At 39.0% G+C, this 21,357-nt stretch overlaps 1 long non-coding RNA gene across 1 annotated transcript; it reads left to right on the forward strand.

Moving 5' to 3' along the window:
- The first annotated feature begins 1,153 nt into the window (after positions 1–1,153).
- Positions 1,154–8,981, forward strand: LOC120226546. The gene is made up of 3 exons (XR_005527043.1): positions 1,154–1,241; positions 3,204–3,321; positions 8,952–8,981. It is a non-coding gene; the product is annotated as an uncharacterized LOC120226546 (long non-coding RNA).
- Positions 8,982–21,357: the final 12,376 nt, after the last annotated feature.

Consider the following 21,357-nt stretch of genomic DNA (forward strand, 5'->3'; position numbering starts at 1 on the left):
GTGCACGTATAGGAGGATTAGGAGGAACTTGACGGAGGAACAAGGGGGAGAAGAAGGGCGGAAATGGTGGGGGAAAGGGAGAAAGGCAAACCATGAGAGACTCTCGAATGCTGACAAAAACTGAGGACTGATGGATGTGGGGGGAAGGAGGGGATGGGCATCGAGGAGGGCACTTTGGGGATGAGCACTGAGTGTTATGTAGAAACTAATTTGACAATAAACTATTTGTAAAAAAAAAAAAAAGAAAGAAAATAACTATAAAATGATTCTTGCAAAAAATAAAAATAAAAACTTGTTGGCACAGAGCTGTGAGAATCTTTCCAATCTGTAAAAGGTGGAGTCAATATGCTTTTTTCACACAATCTTTTTTAACATTTAAAAATATTTATGTGAACGAACATTTTTCATGAGACTGAGGAGGCAACAGGTCTCATGTCATTAAGGACGATGTTTGCTGTGCTGTTGATTTCACCATTCAGATTGTAGTTACTATTGGTAGGAATCTTTCTAGACTAGAAATCTTAAATGCATAGGAAAAAAAGCGCGCGTGTGCGCTCACACACACACACACACACAAAAGGGAAAGATTGCTAATTAAAAAGGAGAGAAGCGTCAAGGCAAGATACAGCAGACCATAGATACACACATTTTCGGCGATGACTCAGGAGCACGTTTGGATAGATTACGTCAATGCTTCCCTCAATAGTTGAATATAATCATCCCTGTGAACTGATTGATGTTTGAAAAAATAGCAACTAAGACTTTTTTTCACATGCTTATAATCAGCTCTTGGAAATATTCCACTTTAGATAAAATGGCAGAAATATTTCAGATGAGTACATATGCATTAGTTGCATTTAGGGCTGAATTCCCCCCCGAAGCCTTTTATTAGGCAACTTGGCTGGAGCGAATATCTTGCTCAGTGGTGTCTTTGTCCTCTACACCCACTGTCGAGTCCAGCAGCACCTCCAGCCCTGCTTTCCAAGGCTCATGGTGTCTTCAGCCTCTTTGCTCCTCCATCCCAAGTAAGTATCCTTTGAACAAAGTTATTGTGATAGAACTTAAAATTTAAAAAAAAAATGAGGAGTCTTTTCCTACCTTTTAGTATATACTTGGCCTAAACAGCCACCATTTCTCTTTGCTCCCCAGCAACATCTGTCTCAGAAGAGACCTACTATGGAGCTCAAGGAGGTGCAGTGTAGACAGACAGACCGCAGACTGACTGCAGCCCTCCAGCTTTGGTGCAAACAGTGGGTTTTGTGCATAGTTTAAGCACAAAACTAAACAAAAGCAATTTTGAGTTTTGATTTACTTTCTGTAGTCTCTGAGGGAAAAGGCATTATGATCTGAGGCATTATGATTCCTCAGCCCTTATGATCTGAGGAAACAGGAGGGAGTTGAGATCTTCAAAAGCCTATTAACCAGGCCACCGGCATGACCTGGCTTCCAGGCAAGAATTACTCTATCTGCAACTGTACTTGTGGCAGGTGAAACTCTCAGACCTTCTTTCCAAACACATGCTCAGCACAGTAGAACCATGTCAACAGTCAATATTCAGGAAACAGGAAGATACCATCTAGCTACACCCATGCCTTGCTAGACATCTCTCTGTGGGTACAGGAGAGGGATATGCTCAACGTCTAGTTGGGAAAGGGACTTTAAGAAACGGGGATAGGAACTAAGCAGGTGTGGAACCGAGCTAAACCCAGTCTTATCGCTGAGCACAAAATAGAGTGACTGGTAATGGCATGTGGTTTACAAGGGTTCAGGGTTTCCAGGGAATCAGAACCTAACACTGGCTGTCACAAAGAAGAACTGGGACATATTTACTTGGAATAGAGAGCCACTGCAGAGATGGGCAGTATGAGAGAGTAAAACATTGGCCCTAGCAGCTTCATCTGGGACCTGTACTTTTGTGCCTGGGCCTGGATGTATAACTCCAAGTTCCAACTCATTTAAGCCAGTGTAGAACCACTTGAGGCCACTGAAACATTACTAACAATTCTTTTCAAGCATTACTTAGAACTGAATCTGTGGTTCTGAGTGCCAGTGTATGACAAAGACTGGAGAAGAATGCAGAAGCTGTCCAAGGTCCACCCTTGCAACATGTGGAATGAAAAGGACAAATGACATACCATGCCCATAGCTCCCTCTTCCCTTCCCAGCTGGAAACAAGATCTCTATCAAGTCCCATGCTCTATTTCCTGCCCTCTCCCAATTAAGACACTGGAGAAGAACCTTGTTGTTGCCATGGTTACACAAAAGCTAGTGCATCAACACAGTCGTGTTCCTTTGAAAACATCCTCAACTGTGACCCATCAGGACTGGTTTGCAGACAAATCCACAGCACCTTAAAGACATTTATGGAGAGGGGCGCCTGGGTGGCTTAGTCGGTTAAGCGTCCGACTTTCGCTTAGGTCATGATCTCGCGGTTCGTGGGTTCGAGCCCCGCGTCGGGCTCTGTGCTGACTGCCAGCTCAGAGCCTGGAGCCTGTTTCAGTCTGTGACTCCCTCTCTCTCTGACCCTCCCCTGCTCACGCTGTCTCTCTCTCTCTCTCCTAGAAATAAATTTTAAGAAAAAAAAAAAAAGACATTTATGGAGAAGAAAATGTGTGTTCGGGCCAGTGATGGAGTATACCTTTGCTCTCCTTTGTGTTGGCAAAGAAAACCATTTTCTGGTTGTATACACATAAATTTAAGGTTTTCCTTGCTATGAAATTCAAGTATTTGTCCAGCAGAGCTCAGCAGTGCTCCTTTGGCCAGTGGTTGGTATGCTGGGGGAAGCACATGCTATTTAAGCCAAATATGCTTGTTCCTGTCCACCCTCCATGGTTAAGACCCTTAATGACATCATTGCCTTCTTTCCTCTATCTTCTATCCCATCAAAATCATTTTTTGACCTATGAGGGAGAGAATCTCTCACTCCTTCGGAATGCTAGGACAAGCAATTCTCACACTAAAAAGTCAAAGGATAATCCATTCTGGTATCTTAAATTAAAGGGCTTATCAGGAAACATTTACAGTGTTTATTTTCAAAAGGAAATAAATGCATCCTCTGTAATTTCATGTACTTTATATAAATATACAGAATAACCTTCAGTTCACTCCATCCATATGCAAAAACAGTCATTTGTAAAAAAATTTTTTTCTCCTCCGTTAAATAGATTTCAATTGCTTTACGTTTTTCCCCTTTCTCTCCTCAGGTCTTGCTGTCAGCTGGTACTATCAGCAATGATTAAACATAAGCAAGCATTGTGATTCATCAAGAACTGATAGACTCATCACTGATGTAAACATTCTTTAGTCTCAAGGTCAGATCAGGTAGGGAGCCAGGACAATTTCATACACTGATGTGTGAACCTGAGTTTATGTAAATCCATCTATTGTCATATCATTACCAAACCTTACACATAGACACACAGAGACACACACATATGCATCTAAACCACCATTTTATGAACTATGGAGGCTTGGAAAGAAATTATTATGCAGTTAGGTATAAAAATGTTTGCATTTCTGACTTCTTAGAACTTCAAAGAAAGAGAGTCAGAAACTAGTATTTCATCCGGGTAATTCAGCCTGCTAGCTCACCAGCTTCCTGGAGCTCACATGGAAATCTCCCAGGGAGAGCACCACAGTATTATATTCTGTCTCCAAATATGCATACAAAAAGATGAAAGCTCAATGGGATACATAGAAAAATATTTTCTCTTAAACATTAGAGAACAGAAGAGAGCTAGCCTTGGGACCACATACTGGAAAGCTCAAACCTCTATGAATCTGTATCAGGAATGCAAGTCAGTCTAACATCCTTATATCTGACTTCCTTAACCCTTCTGCATCTTAAACTTCCAGTCTGGGGGATACAGAATTTCTGTGTACTTTTCAATACAGGGAATTCTTTAAGATTCTCTCCTCCCTTAATTTCTGTGACTCATCGAACCCTACGGACTCACCTCTGACTCTTCCTTCTGCTCTTACTGTACATTTTATATGTACCCTGTGCACTCAGTTTCTACTGCTGCGCTAGGAATTTATTACAAACTTGGTCGAAAAAAATAGGGATTTGCTCTTTTACAGTTCTGGAGACCAGAAGTCTGAAATCAGTTTTTACAGGGCTAAATTCAAGGTATGGGCAGGGCTAGTTCTTTCCGGAGTCTCTGGGAACAAACCTATTCTTTGATTCTTCTATGTTCTAGAGGCCTCCAGCATTCCTTGGCCTGTGGCTGCATCACTCGCAATCTCTGCTTTCCTAGCCTCCTTTCTTCTGCAGGCAAATCTCCTTCTGCCACCCCCTTCCAAGGCCACTTGAGATTACATTTACAGCCCACCAGGATAATCTCCCCTTCACAAGAGTTTAAACTTAATCCAATCAACAGAACCCCTTTGCCAGAGAAGGTGACTTTCATGGGTTCCAAGGACTAGGGCACGGTTTTCTTTGGGAGTATCATTCACCCTACCACACCCTGCTTTTTCAGCTCTTTTGTGTTCACCCTTTGGGAATATTGTAACAGCACTCCACTGGGTCTTAAGGGTTAACCTGCTTCAAGCCTCTGCACTTTCTGCTTGCTGACTTAAGTCCCCAGCTCTGTAGCAGAACTAACCTACTTTCCTTAAGATTTGCAGACCACTGACCTTGGGGAGTGAAAGACCAGACTTCCCCAGGAGATAAGACCTGACCCCATAAGTCCCTGATGCCAGCAAGTATGTTCAGGTTCCTGTGGACCTACAAGTAACCACCTGAGCAAGCCTTCTCCTGCACATAGCTCCTATCGTTCCCTGCTCCTTCCCCTTTTAAACCTTCCAGCTTCACCTGGACAGGGAAAAGGGTCTTTGAAATGTTGGGTCCACCATCTTTGTAAGTTGCTGGTTTCCTTTCCCACCCTCACTTGTCTCTCGAGTATTGATTTTTGAGTGGCAAGCAGCTGAACCCGAATTCGGAACTGGGTCTCTGTCCAGTGCCAGGAGCCGAACCGGCCTCTCTGGATGGCAATCACGGCAAGGAAGTGACAATGTTTGCAGCTCCTCCCATGAAATGAAAACTGGTATCTCCTTCTGCTACCATTAGCTCATGTTGGATATAAGCCTGCTGGTATTGACCAGGCCTCCCAATATTCCATATCAGACCAATATTCTAAACACAGATACCTCATAAGGAAAAGCATATTCCTGCCTTTACAAGAGAGATTTTAGATGAAAGCTCTATGGATGATTGTCAAAAGGCTCTTCCTAAGGGCCTTGCTGATCCAAGACTTCGGGGGTTAAGAACACAAGAATTACAACTGAGCCTGGCCCCGAGACAAAGAGCCTAATTTAGAGTTAAGGTACAGATAAGGGCAGAACTTAAGTTAATACTTACACCTTCTCCTAATTGGTGATGCATGGCAGTCCCTTCCCCAAGGCCTACTTTCTGCAAACACCCTCCCTTACAGGTGGCTAGGATGAGGATAGATAAAAGTAGCTAAAACTTTACCCACAAACAAAAGGCTGACACTTTTAGGGCCTCCATGGTGTTCACACATCCAGCATCAAATAGGTTTCCACAAACAACTTATTAACCAACTCAAAAACATACATTTGAGAGTCAGACAGAATGACTCTTAGCCCATCTATACACTTAACCTATGACCTAACCTTAGCGTTATTAACTTAGAACAAATATGTATCCTGTCTTTTACTAAGAATACCCAAATTCTCTAGTTATAAGATTTACTTAACCTCACTATAATTGGAATAGTTCTGCAAGAATATTTCTGTAAAACCTGCTTCTGTACACTTTCCAAAGCATCTTATCACAAAGAGTTATCCATTGTAAAAATTCCTTTTTCTGATGTCATGTTATCATTTAACCTGTAAATAAAGACACCAAAACCGACAGGACAGAGATGCCTGCCTGGTGATCAGAAAGAATCACGGGGCTCTCTCATTCTCTTTCGCCGACACCGTCCATCCTTCAGGGACCCCTGGACCTGTCGGAGCCGGCGCAGCCTCCAGCAGTCCAGTAACAATATCTTCTCTGCTCCATTGCCTTCTTTCTTCAGGAGTCTTGTATTCTAAATCTCCAGTGGAGGTCTTAGATTTAACATCCAAACTTGACTTTCCTAGTAGCTGTTGCTATCTTCCACTCAAGTGGTATGCTCAAAGCAAACTGAAAATGCCTTAAATTTAACTCAAAGACCCTTTCTCTCTGAAGAGAGATAATAAGTATTCATGATTCTCCTTATTACCCACATTTGCACTTGCAGTAACATTGACCGAGAACTTTCCTTGCTGTTCATAACTTCCCTCACTCGTCTAGGAAGTCTTCCTTTGTTGTTTTTCATGCTCTCCTTTCTGTCTCTCCTGAATCCACCACAGTAGACATTAGAATTATTTTCTTGAGCTTCCCTGCCCCCACTGCCTCCCCATTCTAGGTTATCACATATTTTGTTTCCACTATAGTCGTCCTTCCAGACTACGTTGGTTGGTGTCATTCTCTTCCACAAAACACTCAATGGGCTTCCCATTGGCCGGAGTCCACTTTTTTACACCTTCATCAAGCTCAAATAGTCTCAGCTTTTCTCAGCTGCACATCATTTTCTCCTGTATAATAATCTCCATGTGTTAAAATCAAACCTCCTCATCTCCCTTTGTGTGGATTTACTGATGTGATTATTTCACTTTGAAATGTCTCCTCATCCATGATGCCATCCCTGATCACCCGAGTCAGCTACCTCTTTTCTTGAAGTCAAAATTATTTTATGATCAGCTCTCCTAACACCTACGTATATGAATATCAGGTATTCAGAACATACTTGTTAAATACATTAACCAACTTTTGCAAAGAGGAAGGAAACAAATAAGGTATGATTCACAGAACCTTTACTATGTCAAAAGTTTGCTGGTCCTTTTTGAAGAAGCCAGATGTAACTTTCTCAAGGGGAATATTGAAAAATTATCTCATGTGATTTTTATTTTTTTATTTTATTTATAAGTTTTATTTTTTAAGTTTATTTATTTTGATAGAAAGAGGGAGAAGGAATGAGAGAGAGAGAGAGAGATTGGGAGGGAGAATCCTAAACATGTTCCACACTGTCAGCACAAAGCCCGACGCAGGGCTCAAACTCACAAATGGAGCTGTGAGATCAGGACCAGAGCCAAAATCAAGAGTCAGATGCTCAACCAACCGAGGCCCCCAGGCACTCCTCTCACACGACTTTTTAAAATCATATTTTAATTTTCTTGGGCACCAGTTTCTCAACTTACCTTGGTCCTTGAAAGCAGGATGGAAACTTAAAAAAAATTAAAGTTCTGCCTTTCTTTTCTTTTGCACATCATTTGAGTTTGATGGATACCAAGAGACATATATCAGATCCTGAACAGGATCCCATTGAGAGTTCCCACGGCACTTCAGTCACTTAGTCATGATCTATGCTCTCAACAGTTGAAGATAATGACTTCAGGAACAATCTTTCACGGGTTTCATATTAAATGAGACGAAAGTGCAGGCACGGCATTAAAGCACCTTGTTATTTGCAGAGTACTTAGAGTAACCTTAAATATGGAGATGATCAAATTTCATGACCTTTAGTTTTAATTCTTCCATCAAATCTTCTTGTGCAATTCCTCTTTTTAATAAAGATATGTGTGTGTGTGTGTGTGCACATGTGTGTGTTTCTGCCTAAATCAACCTAGACACTTAATACAACATTAACACTCTGGAGTTAAATATGGAAGCCAGGAAATGACAATATAAATATACTTATTTTTATTGTAAGTTTATCTATATTACCTTCATGACCGTATACTTTTAAGAGACTGTTATTTTTAAAGTGTGCTAGGGGCACATTATAACGTTAAGAGCCTCCACCTTTGATTTTCTTTCTACTGATTTGCATATTTCAATTCATAATAAAATGCAGAGCTCATTAAGTTCTATTTTTGACAAGATGTTTTCCTTTTAACGTGAGTCACTAATAGAAAACTCTCCCATGACAACAATGGAAAAGCTTTCTCCAGAGTGTACAAGAGTCCCCAAAAGATGGTGGGAAAACTTGAAAAGAATAGCCCCTAAGGGAGTGGTATATATGTATTTGCCAAGAAAGAACCATACATCCCAGTTAAAATCCATAAATACAAAGCAAATGAGCATGTATTACATCAGATAAATTGATAACCATAGGTCCGCTCAGAATCAACAAGAGAAAGCATCACGCCCTGTACATAAGGAAAGTCATATTCCTCAATTCCCATTCTCAGTGAAAAGTGGACAATGTGAACTTCCCCAGGAAAATACTGAAATGAGTTACATCCTGTGTTTGACAGCCTTTCTGACTTAAATCTACCTATTTTATAGAACTTACATCCTGCTTGGGTAAGTGGACTCTACAACAGTATCCTAGCTTGTGCAGAAAGCTAGAAAAAGGGAGAGAGAACAGTAAACCTGAGTTGACCTAAATAATAAATTTTTTAAATCTTTCTGAAGTGGAAACTAGTTTAGCTGCCTTCTTGACTTTTAAATAAGATCCAAGCAAAGCTTTCAAAGGTCAAATATCTTTTGCTTTTTGTGTAATGTGGTTCATTGTTTCCCCTCTCCATTTTGTGCAGCTATCAGAGATAATCTGATATATTTGTTTTATTACCAGGCTTCCTCTAAGTAAATTAATGGTGGAAGAGCATAGGCTGTGTGTGCTAGCTCATGAAGTCCCTGGTTGTTCTGAGAGAGACATTCCAATATGCATTTAGTTATATATGGACCTTAATAGCACCATTATTAATTCCCCTCACAAGTGTGTTCTTTTATTATTTTCATAATTGTTTATATATTTTTTCTCAGTATTTTCCTGTCCTTTTCATACTTTTTTCCCTTGTATTGTTATTAAAACTATAAGTTCCTTGAGGGAAATCATTATATCCTGCATTCCTTTTTTTTTTTTTTAATGTTTACTTATTTATTTTTTTGAATGTGGCAGAGAGGCAGAGAGAGAGGAAGAAAGAGAATCCCAAGCAGCGCCTTGGGCTGAATCGCACAAACTGCAAGATCCTGACCTGAGTCAAAATCAAGAGTTGGCTGCTTTACCTTTTGAGCCACCCAGGTGCCCCAGTAACATGCATTCCTTCTGCTGTTTTGGGCTTTATAAATAAAAGGTGCAAAAAATATACCATTTGCATGCAATGAATGTTATTGACTCACTGGCAAGCATTTCTTTGGTGAATAAAAATGTCACATTCAGAAACAGGTTTAGAGAGACTCTGAAGATGACTCCTGAACCATGGGAAGTCCTCCAATGAGTAGTAGTGTCTACAGGACTATAAATACACAGCGAATAAACCGCCCAACTCCTGTGCGATTTAAAGATCTTCTGAAGACTGCTTCTCTTTGGGTCACCACACTTGCCAGTTTGGACTTTTGAAACCTACTAATATGGGCTGACATAACAAATTAGCAACAAGGAAAGTTCACGGAAGGACAAGTGTGAGAAAGTGTGCCAAATATATTAGCATTCGGTTTGCAACCTTGTCTCCAGCTTGTGTGAAGTTGATGGTTTGAGGTTACGCTTTCATTAAAAATTGACAACATTTTAAATGCTAATCAAAACTGCTTGTCCTTTCTACTTCTATTTATCTTGGAAGGAGAAAAAAGAGAGAGAGAGAAAGAAAAAAAAAAGACGGCTTGCTTTGAACTGCAACAAATATTCTCTCTTCATTGCCCCCAGACCCCTTTGCCTCCTCCTGTGTAGGACAGATAAGAGCTATGCAGACTGAGTGTCAGGACCTCTGCCTGAAATGTGAAGGCACCACAACATTGCGTTAGAGATGTGTGTTCCGGAGAAGACAGGTGTGTGTGTGTGTGTGTGTGTGTGAGTGTGTGTGTGTACACGCACGCATAATGGTGGCCCCATGAGTCTTTTAAATGAATGTTAGGAAAGAACGGTGGAGTTTAGAATTAGCTTTGCAGTGGGTAAAAAAGAAAAGAAATATATTTTCAGAAGAGAAGAGCTGTGTGGTAGAAGAGGAAAAAAATAACACTTGGAAAATTAAAAAGAAAAAAATCTGTTCCAAGTATGGATAGCAAAACATGATCAGCAATGAGCCTTCAGAGATAATATACCTCATTTCAGACCATTTTTAGGAAGGACTGAGGGGAGTAAAAGAAAATACTCGGCTCAAATTCCTTTTTTTCTCCCTAGGTTTATTGAGATATAATTGACATATAACATCGTATAAGTTTAAAGTGTACAATGTATTGAATTCATGAATCTGTATTTGCAAAATGAATACCACTACAGCATTAGTTAACACCTCCATCGAATCACATAATTAGATTTTTTTTGTGTGTGGTGAGAACATTTAAGATCTATTATCTTAGGAACAATCAAATTTTGAATCAATATTATTAGCTATAATCACCATGCTGTACTTATAATTTTATAACCAGAATTATGTACCCTTTGACCAATATCTTCCCATTTCCCCCTACCCCAGTGCCTGGCAACCATCATTCTACCCTTTGTTTCTCGGAGTTCAGTCTTTTTTTAAATTCCACATATAACTGATATAGTATTTGTCTCCGTCTGACTTATTTCACTTAGCCTAATGCCCTTGATGCTCATCCAAGTTGTTGCAAATGGTAAGATTTCCTTTTTATCATGGCTGAATATTGCACATACCACGTTTTCTTTATCCATTTGCCTGTGGACTGACATTTAAGTAGTTTCCATATCTTCACTGTTGAGAGTGATGTTGCAAAGAACATGGGGTTGCAGATACAGGTTGGATGTGCACAGAGATGTATTTTCCAATGTTTGATATGGAATAACCTTCTTCCCACTCATTGTTTTCTAGATTTTCAGGAGAAAGGTAAAACACAATTCAAAGAGGAAAATTTTTCCAGGCTTAGGATATACAAAAGATAGCCTATGCTTACAACCAAAAATTACTCCATTTCTTGGTCAAATTAACTTAGAAAACTAGACATTTAATTTCTTACTAAATTAAAGACTCAGTGGGTCAAAAAGTTGAACTGTGTGTGTGTGTGTGTGCATCCACATGTGTCTGTGTCTATATGCATACATTTATTCGTGTGTATGTGTTAATAAAGCTTAGTAACTCATAATTAAGAGAATTAAGCACAAAATAGTTTTCCTCAATGTAGATCTGTGGTCTAAATCTTATGTTTCTCAAATGGGCCCTATTTGCATTCTATTGCATTCTGAACAGTGTAACTCTTTGTTGGGTAGGACTGTCCTGCAAATGTCAGAAATATAGTGCACGATATTAAGTTGAGAATGACAAGACATCAACCTGGAAGAATTTTATTATCATCAGCATCCCCTCCCCTCCCTTTCTTTCCATCTTCCTCCTCTCCTCTTCCTCCTCCTCCTCCTCCTCCTCCTCTTCCTCCTCCTCCTCCTCCTCCTCCTCCTTCTTCTTCTTCTGTTCTTCCTCCCCCCACCCCTCTCCTTCCTTCTCCTTCTCTTCCTCCTTCTTCCTCATCTCCTTTGTCTTCTTTGTCTTCATCTTCTTCATTTCATGTATCTTCATCATCATCACATGCTATCATGAAGTTACCATGCTTCACCTCATTTCATCACCCCAATGACTCTAAAATGTAAGTACAGTTATTATCTCTATGGCACAATGCAAACTAGTGCTTTGAAGGTTAAGCCATCTCTCCAGTGAGGGCTGTGCTAGAATTTAAAACCAGGCATGAGTGACAATAATGCAAAAGTTCCCAATCATTGAACTAAACCTGAACATTCCTTAGTAACCCATTACTGATATTTATTCAGAAATGAATCTTTGTCTCTGTATCTATTTATATTTTTAATGAATAGCAGTAGTTGGGATAATGAGTTCCGAAAGTTTATCCCCCACTGTGTTAAAAAATAGTTCTTTCCATTTATCCTAAATCCTCCTTTTTCAAGCTTCAAAGGAGGCCCTTTGTTCTGGAATTTGATGAATAATCTATCTCTATCCTCTCTCTATTCTTTTCAGTTTTATAGACTTGTAGACTTTGAGTCTATTCAGCTTTGATTTTTATAGACTGAAAAACCTGATTATACGATGCCCTCAAAGAAAATATTTTCCTTCATTTGGTTGCTTTCATTTCTGCATTCTCCAAACTTTCTCTATCTCTGAAACAAAAAACTGTTTCAGTATAACACAACCAAGCAAACATGGCTAATTCCTGAAGTGAAGCCTGGCCAAGTGGACTGGGCTACTTCCATCTCACTTTCCAATGATGCAATATTGTAGCTGAATGGGAATTATCCAATGCGTCATTCTCCACCCCCCCCCCCCCCAACCCAGATCCTGATATCTGGTTTAAAAGTTGTTCATCTATTTCAAATAGACCTATAGCAAATGAACCATGGGAAGGCCAATGTATCACTGTTTGGTTTTGTTTTTAATCAATAAAACCTCAACGTGATTTCGGATTCCTGAAGTTAGAGCCCTGAGTTGAATTGTAGTATGGAGTGGGGGGAATACTTTAGGAGTTCTTGGGCCTGTCTGGGAAACTCTGTGGGAAAAAAAAAATCTCCCCTGGCTCTTCTGGAAATAAGATAGTGGCATAAAATGATTAAATCTGACAGGCAGTGGAAGGTTTGCCAGGGGTAAGGTAAGAGACAGTAAAGGTAAAGGTAAGGGTAAAGGCAGAGCCTACACAAGAGTTGCATTGTCTTTCCTTCCAAGGCAGCTGAAGGTGCAAATATTCCTTCTAGATTTGCTTCCATGTGTGTATGCTGCTATCCACTGCGCTAGTCTTAAAGTCGCCCATGCTTGAGTTGCCTTAACTCAAAGACCCTCTGATACCTGGATTTGTATGAGGAAAACAGCTTGGAAAAATTACTGGGAGGAGCTTTGCATCAATAAATGTAATTTATATGCTAAATAATCACATCAAATAGATAAAGTCTCCTTCCACTTTCTCAATTCTATCCTAATGTTTAAATTTCAGAAACCAAAATATAGTGAAATATACTTTTTATTGTTTGGTAAGGAGGGGAGCTTAGAAACATTACACGGATTCTTTTCCCGATATTATAATTGCAACAACAAGCCTGTGCGGTTATAATCACATTTTACCCTTCTCAATGACATGGTACGTGCTATCATTTCATTAATATAATTTTATAGATAGAGTAACCCGGGATACTGAGAGTTGAAGCCATTTCCCCAAGGTCACATTGTCAGTGCTGGGAGTAGAGCTAAGCAAACACAACTAATTCTTAATTCAAGGAATACTATTTAAGCTGATGAGATATTCCTGTGATCGATAAAATGGGGGCCCAGGCTAAATGTGGACAACCAGAGTGTCATGCCAAGACAGAAGTGAGAGACACAGTGGCAGAAATATCCCGCTGCTTATGAAAATAATGGAGGGCAACATCAGCATATTCTGTAACTGGAAACGGTTCAATTAAGTATTCATTTCATTTCACAGTCATTTTTGAAAAATAAATCTGTGTTTCTTTATACCTTTAAGCTCAGTAGTTTTATGCATTAGGTTGACGTGCATAACAAAATGTGGACTATTTTTTAAATTGCCAGATAAGAGCTAGTATGTCGTTACTATTTATATATTGAAGTTGTAACAATCATGTGCTTTTAATTCATTTCACCTTCAAAGATCCGAATGTTTCCAGTTTGTAATATATTGCAGGATGTATTAGGTACACTGAGTCTGTCTGATTCACAGCTTTCTAATCGGCTATTTAGAGTTTAGACCAAGCAGAAAATCAATGTATTCAAAATGTAGTAGCTCTCTTGTTAACTCTAGTCATTTGCTTAAAGAGTAATGTCAAGCTGATAATTGAAATATGGCTTAAACCGTGCATTTTAATTCAAAAGAAAAAATGTTTGAAATATTACTCATTTGATCTTTTCCTACTCCAACACCAAAGGGCATATTTTGCTTGCCTAGCTCCAAAACTGTACTCAGGGATAGCAAGTCCTTACACAAATGCCTGCTGATGCTCGAGGTTGGACCTTACCCTGTCTCAGGGATGATTTGGCGAAAAATCTGTGTGGCTTCCAGAAAAATCAGTGATTTGACTCTCTGGAAACTCTCCTTTATATCCTGTTGGTGGGTGGTGGGGAAGCTGCCGCATGGACTTTAGGGAAATGGCCCCTACCCTTTGCAGGTCTGCTTTAATTTAATTGCCCTATTCAGGACTGGGTCATTTGCGGTTGGGTGGTAACTGCAGTCTTTTGTTTGAATTTGAACACTCCACATTCAGAGAATTAACATGCTCTTTGAAGTAAAATCTATATATAGAAATAGAGATAATGTATCACCTGTTATTTAAACAGCCAATCCTGTGTTAGTCAGTTTAATTCTAACCAATCCAGTCAATTTAATTCCAGCACCAATCATAGTTCTTCCAGAACAGCTCACATAACCTTATATAAACATGTACTCCCCAACTGACTCTTGATTTCCTCTCAGGTCATGATTTCAAGGTTCTTGGGTTTGAGCCCTGCCTCCGGCCATGCGTGATGACAGCACAGAACCTGCTTGGGATTCTCTCTCTCTCTCTTTCTCTCTCTCTCCCTCCACCTCTGCAACCTTTCTTAAAAATAAAAAAAAGGAACTTAAAAGAATAAGTAAATAAAAATTTTTAGTGCCCATTGTAGTGCTTTGTACACAGTAGGCACACAGTGTTTATTGCCCTGATGATTGGAATAGAATGGCTGGAAAAGCAGCTATTGATAACTAGACAATGAATAAAGTCTTGGAGAGACTGTGAGCTACACTGTAGCAGGATTCTAGCACAGAAGGTCATGACACAGAGGCTTTTCTTTCCAGGAAGCAACTTTATTCTTGCCGGCACTGCTCAGGTGGGTTCAACTGAGCCCCGAACACTGGGGGCTGTAGTTTAGATAGATAGATAGATAGATAGATAGATAGATAGATAGATAGATAGATTTTTTTTTTTTTACTTCTTTGTCTCCCATATATAATAACCTATAAACGTGTAGTCTGATTATGTGGTCCCATGTTACAAGGTCATGAGGGATGTTGTCACAGATGCGTATAACCAGGTTGCCTAGAGGTCGTTTTTTAATTTTCTTTTCTTAGGGAGGGGACCCTACCACAACATCACCATTTTTATTTATTTAAAAATATTTTGGAGGTTTATTTTTGGGAGAGAGAGAGAGAGAACAGGAAAGGGACAGAGAGAGAGGAAGACACAGAATCTGAAACAGGCTCCAGGCTCTCAACTGTCAGCATAGAGCTGGACGCGGGGCTCGACCACAAGCCATGAAATGTGACCTGAGCTAAGGTTGGATGTTTAACTGACTGAGCCACCCAGGCGCCCCCACAATTCACTTTTGGATAAGCCATTGCTGCTGGTCTAGTAGACATAGGTAAGCAAAATTGCTTATTGCTAGACTCTGTTCAGATTTGTGCTCATTCTTCAAATGCTGAATTATCAGCTATCTCTATGATCCAACAGGAAGTACTTAATGCGTTGATCTTTCAACAATATACATTGGGGCTGAGAAGTAAAGTGGGAAAAAATGAATACTTTTGAATTTGCAGGAAGCCAAAGATGATAGAACATAAATACCATGTATGGAAATTGATTAAAATGTTGAAGTGAAAGTTTCCATTCCTGTTCAGAGGGTCATTGGATCCATAGCCTGAAAAAATATAAAATGAAAAGCAAAGCAACTTTCTGGCCCTCTCTCAGCTTTAAGTATGTCCCTTCCAAAATCTACTTTTCTTTCAGGAGAGAGAAAGGACATAAGAAACAATGTGAGCCAACCAAGAAAAGTGCTTTTCTCTCAGGCTTAGTTTATCAGACTTAGTTTACAATGGTTCTCAACAAGAGGTGACTTTGCCTCCTGGAGATATTTGGCAATATCTAGATATGTCATTGATTGTTAAGGCTGAAGATGGGCATGTCTAGTGACAGAGAACAGGAAGTCTCTTTAACATCTTAGAACACACAGGACAGTGCCTTTCAACACAAAATCATCCAGCTTAACATGTCTATAGTGCTGAGTTTGGGAAGTCCTGGGTTATAACTCTGAGTGTACTTTACATAATGAGGAAGCAGACAAGAACCTATCAAGATAATTCAAGTCTCTAAATTCCTTTTTTGGAAAAAAAAAATATATACTCAAAAACTTTTGGCTTATTGTGCCTGGGTACATGTCCATTTTGACTTTCACCTCTTTTTGATTCTGAAAATGAAGACACCAAAGTGAAATAGAAAAGAAGGTGGAAGTAAAATATCATAGGAAAGAAGTGAATAAAGAGAAAGAAAGTAGGGGAGGAGTATACGGAGGAGGAAGGGAGAAGCAAAGAAGAAAAAGAAGAAAGACTGCAAGGAAGAAATGGAGGAGGTGGGCTGACAATATAAATCAGAATTCTACTTTTATTATACTGAACATACAGATCATCTTTAGTTATTAGGAGAGTATTCAAGTTCTCTTTTCCTCTCACTTCTACGGATCCCTCAGAGAAGTCAGTTACGTCTTTCCATGTTGAATTTTATAACAGTACAGTGCCAACATATATTAAGAGTAGGGCTTCATTCATTGTAAGCTGGTAAGAGCAAGCCATCTTTGTGCTCCATATTGAACATGGCAGCCCGTCTCCATAACCATCTCTTTTTAAATCTCAGCTCCATCTGATAGGTTCTTTATTAATGTGTTGGTTTTAAAATTGGAAGAACTTCATTGAGATATATTTTACATATCTTACAAATTATCCATTTAAAGTGCACAATTCAGGGAGCCTGGGTGGCTTAGTTGGCTAAGCGTCCGACTTTCGCTTAGGTCATGATCTCGCGGTTCGTGGGTTCGAGCCCCGCGTCGGGCTCTGTGCTGACTGCCAGCTCGGAGTCTGGAGCCTGTTTCAGTCTGTGACTCCCTCTCTCTCTGACCCTCCCCTGCTCACGCTGTCTCTCTCTCTCTCTCTCCTAGAAAAAAAAAATACATTTAAAGTGCACAATTCAATAGTTTTGTAGTATATTCACAGATACATACAACCATCACCATACTCTCAATTTTAGAACATTTGCATCATCTCCAAAAGAAACCCTGTTACCTTTAACTATCTCCCTCCTGTGCCCCCTCCTGTCCCCTTTCCAGCCCCAAGCAACCACTAATCTATTGTTTATATAGAATTGCCTATTTTTGTATGTTATCTTCTGAGAGTTTTATAGTTTGGCTCTTACATTTAGGTCTCCAATACTTTTTCCTTATAGTTTGGCTTTTACATTTAGGTCTCCAATACTTTTTCCTTGCTAATCCGGGTGACTTTTAATTATATTTCTGATGCAATTGCCATAGTGAGAACCTCTAGCATGATGTTGAATAGAAGTGGCAAGAGCAAATATCCTTGTTATGCTTCTGATCTTAGGAAAAAGGTATTCAGTCTTTCATCACTGAATTTGATATTAGCTGGATTTCATTTTTAAGATTCCCTTTATCAGTTTGAGGACGTTCCCTTCTATTCTTAGTTCATTGCATATTTTTATCATGAAAGAGTGTTGAATTTTGTTAATGATTTATCTACCTCTGGGGAGACAATCATGGTGTTTAAATTATTTTATTGATATGATGTATTGCATTAGTGGATTTTCTGATGTTAAACTGACCTTGCATTCTTGGGATAAATCTCAGCTGGACATGGTGCATAATTGTTTTGATGTGTTACTGGTATCAGTTTGCTAGTATTTTGTTAAAGATTTTGCAGTCTGTATTTTAAGAGAGATTAGACTGTAATTTTTTGTTGTGTCTTTCTCATTTTGTATCAGGTTTAAACTGTCATCAGCGAATGAATTGGGAAATGTTTCTCCTATTTTTTGGAAAAATTTTTGAAGAGCTATTATTAATTTTTGTTAAATGTTAGGAAGAATCCATCTGTGAAGTCACCTGGGCCTGAACTTTCCTTTGTAGATTGTCTAATTCATCTCTTAACTTGTTATTGTGCTGTCCAAATAGTCTATTTCTCCTGGAGTCAATCTCAGTAGTTTGTGTCTTTCTAGGAATTTGTCCATTCCACTTCCATACATGGTTTCTTGACATACAGTTGTTTACGTTCATTTGCTACATTTTTTATTTCTGTAAGGTTAGTAGTGATGTGTCCCTTTTCATTTCTAATTCTAATAATTTGAATCTCATTTTTGTTTGATCACTTTAGTTAAAGGTTTGCCAATTTTGCTAATCTTTTTCATGAACCAGTTTTTTGTTTCATCAATGTTTTTTCTGTTGTCTTCTTTTCTCTATTTTATTAATATCCACTTGAATTATTACTATTTCCTTCCATCTGCTTTTTTTAGGTTGACTTTGTACTCCTTTTCCAGTGCCTTAAGGTAGAAAGATAGGTTATTTATTTGAGATCTTCCTTGCTTTAAAAAAACATTAATGTTTATTTATTTTTGAGAGAGAGACAGAGACAGAGAGAGAGAGAGAGGAAGAAACAGAGTGTGAGTGAAGGAGGAGCAGAGAGAGAGGGAGACACAGAATCCAAAGCAGGCTCCAGGCTCTGCACAGAGCCTGACACAAGGTTCAAACCCACGAACTGTGAGATCATGACCTGAGCCGAAGTCAGATGCTTAACCAACTGAGCCACCGAGGCACCCCCCTTTCCTTTTTGACATAGGCATTTACAGCTACAAATTTTCTTGTGTGAATTGTTTTAGTGGTATCCCATAAGCTAGTATTTTGTGTCTTCATCTTTATTCATTTAAAAATATTTTCAAACATACTTGGCTTTTCCTTTGACTAATAGTCATTTAAGAATGTGTTAATTTCTAAATATTTGTGAGCTTCCCAAATTTCTTTCTTTTATTAATTTCTAATCTTATTCCATTGTGGTCAGAGTACAAACTTTGTATTAGTTCTAACTTTTTAAATATATTGTTTTGCTTAGCATATGGCCTCTCTTGGTGGATGTTACAAGTGCACTTAAGAAGAATATATTCTGCTGCTGTAGGGCGATTCTGTAGAAGTCTGTTAGATCTTATTGGCTCTAGTGTTGTCCATATCTTTTTTTTTTCTTAAATAGTTTATTGTCAAGTTGGTTTCCATATAACACCCAACAGTGTTGTCCATATCTTCTAAGTGTCTATCTTTGTTGTGTGTGTGTATGTGTGTCCTTTAATAATCTGTCTTCTCTTTGAGGCAAATAATTAATTTTTATTCACTGCCAAATTCTTAGCACCTAGAACGATGTGTCACATAGTAGGGCATCATTTAATAATTAATCCATTTATATTTTATTAATTATGTTGCAGATCTTATGAATGAAAGGATTAAAGGCAAATTTGAGTTCAGTTTTGAAATTTACACCAGCTCTTAGTCACAAGCTTACACATCAGATTTTGACCATCCATCTCCTTAATGAATGTTATTGACCATAAAGAGGACAAGCACAAGAGAGAGGAAAACACCACACCACTATTCATTGGAGTGACAGAAGCATGAAGCCCTTGGAGGTTGTGTGTGGAGGAAATCTGTGGTAGTAAGGACAGCATGGATTTCACTGTAAACCTTGAGTGTCTCAAGTCACTGGAAACGCTGAAAAAAAGACAGTCAAGGACCTGGAGTTTGTTTTTGAGGCTTGACAATAACAGATGTTCTAAAATAAAGCATAAAACCCCCAAATTTGCTTAATTGTACAATATTATACCAGGATGGGAGATTTCTTTCTGACCTCAGCTGGTGATCAGTTTATGCCCTGATGTATGCGATTCAATGGTCTGTATCATTTTTATCATGTCACTGCAGATGCTATTCTTACCCATACGAATGCCTAACCCTCTTATTGGATACTTATCCCTGCTAATTATCTCTACTGTGTCTGAAGCAAGCCACTCACAGCCAAGTCTTACAAATGGCAGTGCCTCCTCCCTGTAGCCAAACCAGAGAAAAAAAGGGTGGGGGAGGAATCTCAAAGTTTATGGTTAAAATATATTTTAGTTTATTGTATACAAACTCAAAGTGACATTTTGCCAAAGGTGAGCTTATTAAAAGAAGACTCTCTCCTTGTTTATTTTTATGTTATCTTGTTTATATCATTCTCAGAGAGGGAAGCCACATTTTAATTTCTCAACAAAATGAAATCACGTGTGAAAAGCTTTGACCTTAAAAAAAGAAAAAGATACCTATATGTCTCTTCCTAGGAAAGTCAAAAGAACTATTAAATGCCCACATAGACACACATTCTCTATGAACCCTCACATATGAGATATAAAGAATGAAGCACTGAAGTCTGGATGAGACCAGGGTTAAATAGCAATATTTAAATTTAAATATTCAATATGGGGCTTCTAGGGCCAATGAATATTCCAACATCTGTATAAATGTATAAAGAAGCATAGAGCAATGATTGATCCTGTCTTCTGCCAGTAAGTTTGTAGGAACCTGAGAGTCATTCCATTTCTCCAGGTCTCCAAAGCCCCTCAGTTATAAAATAAGGAGATTTTGTTCAATTTAGGGCCTGTATCTGGCATGAGTTTTGTCATAGGAAATACAAAACAAAGGAGACTTCCTTCCATTTAAGTTAGTCAGTCAGACCAAGTTTTACCAGATGTTTTCTCTTAACTCTAGATGCCAAGGAAACATCACCATAGAATCTCAATTATGAAGGGAAGTTAGAAATCATCTAAACTCAAAGTTTTCACTTATTTATGGGCCTATATTCTAAATATTCTCTGAATTGGATTCAGGTCATGCTGAGAACCTACTCAGAGGTGGGAGATTTTCTATCTCACTAGGTAGCTCTTTCTAATATACCAAAATACCATCAGCAGGACTCACTCTTAAGAATATCATCCAGGAACAAATAATACACCTAGAATACAATCTCAGTGAGAACGAGAAGCCACAGCTGAGATCCAGTAGAAAGCAGAAGGGATCACAAGTTGAAAAATGTGGATTCTAGGGGGAAATGAGGGTATTCACACATTTTGAGGTTTCCTGAGTGCCAGACCCTGTAGTGAAACTTTGCTGACATCAAGCCAGCAAGGCAGAGAGGATTTGTCTACTTTCCATAAAAGAAAACTAAATGTAGAGGTGGAATGGTTTGACCACTGTCACAGGATTGTAGATTAGATTGCAGAGACAAGGTTTAATTCCTCAGCTCTCTGAATCTCCTGAGCACAGTACATAGTGTTACCTCTCTGCTTATTTTGTCCCCTTCTGCTTGCCAAATTTGGCAGTATAATTTAGAGTCACTCATTTAACCTTGTGGGGGCTCATTTTCTTCTAGCTCAACACTGGTGACATTCCCCTAACTTGAAATTGTAATGTTTAAGTAAACCTCAGGTTTACTAAGTGTACAGTAGTTACCACTTCAAGAGTCCACTTCCCAGATGTCCCAGTATGATTTCCATTCTGGCCGGGGATGATTTA

This window comes from Hyaena hyaena, unplaced genomic scaffold (genome assembly GCF_003009895.1).
Source record: "Hyaena hyaena isolate Hyena2069 unplaced genomic scaffold, ASM300989v1 scaffold_1741, whole genome shotgun sequence".
NCBI lineage: Eukaryota > Metazoa > Chordata > Mammalia > Carnivora > Hyaenidae > Hyaena > Hyaena hyaena.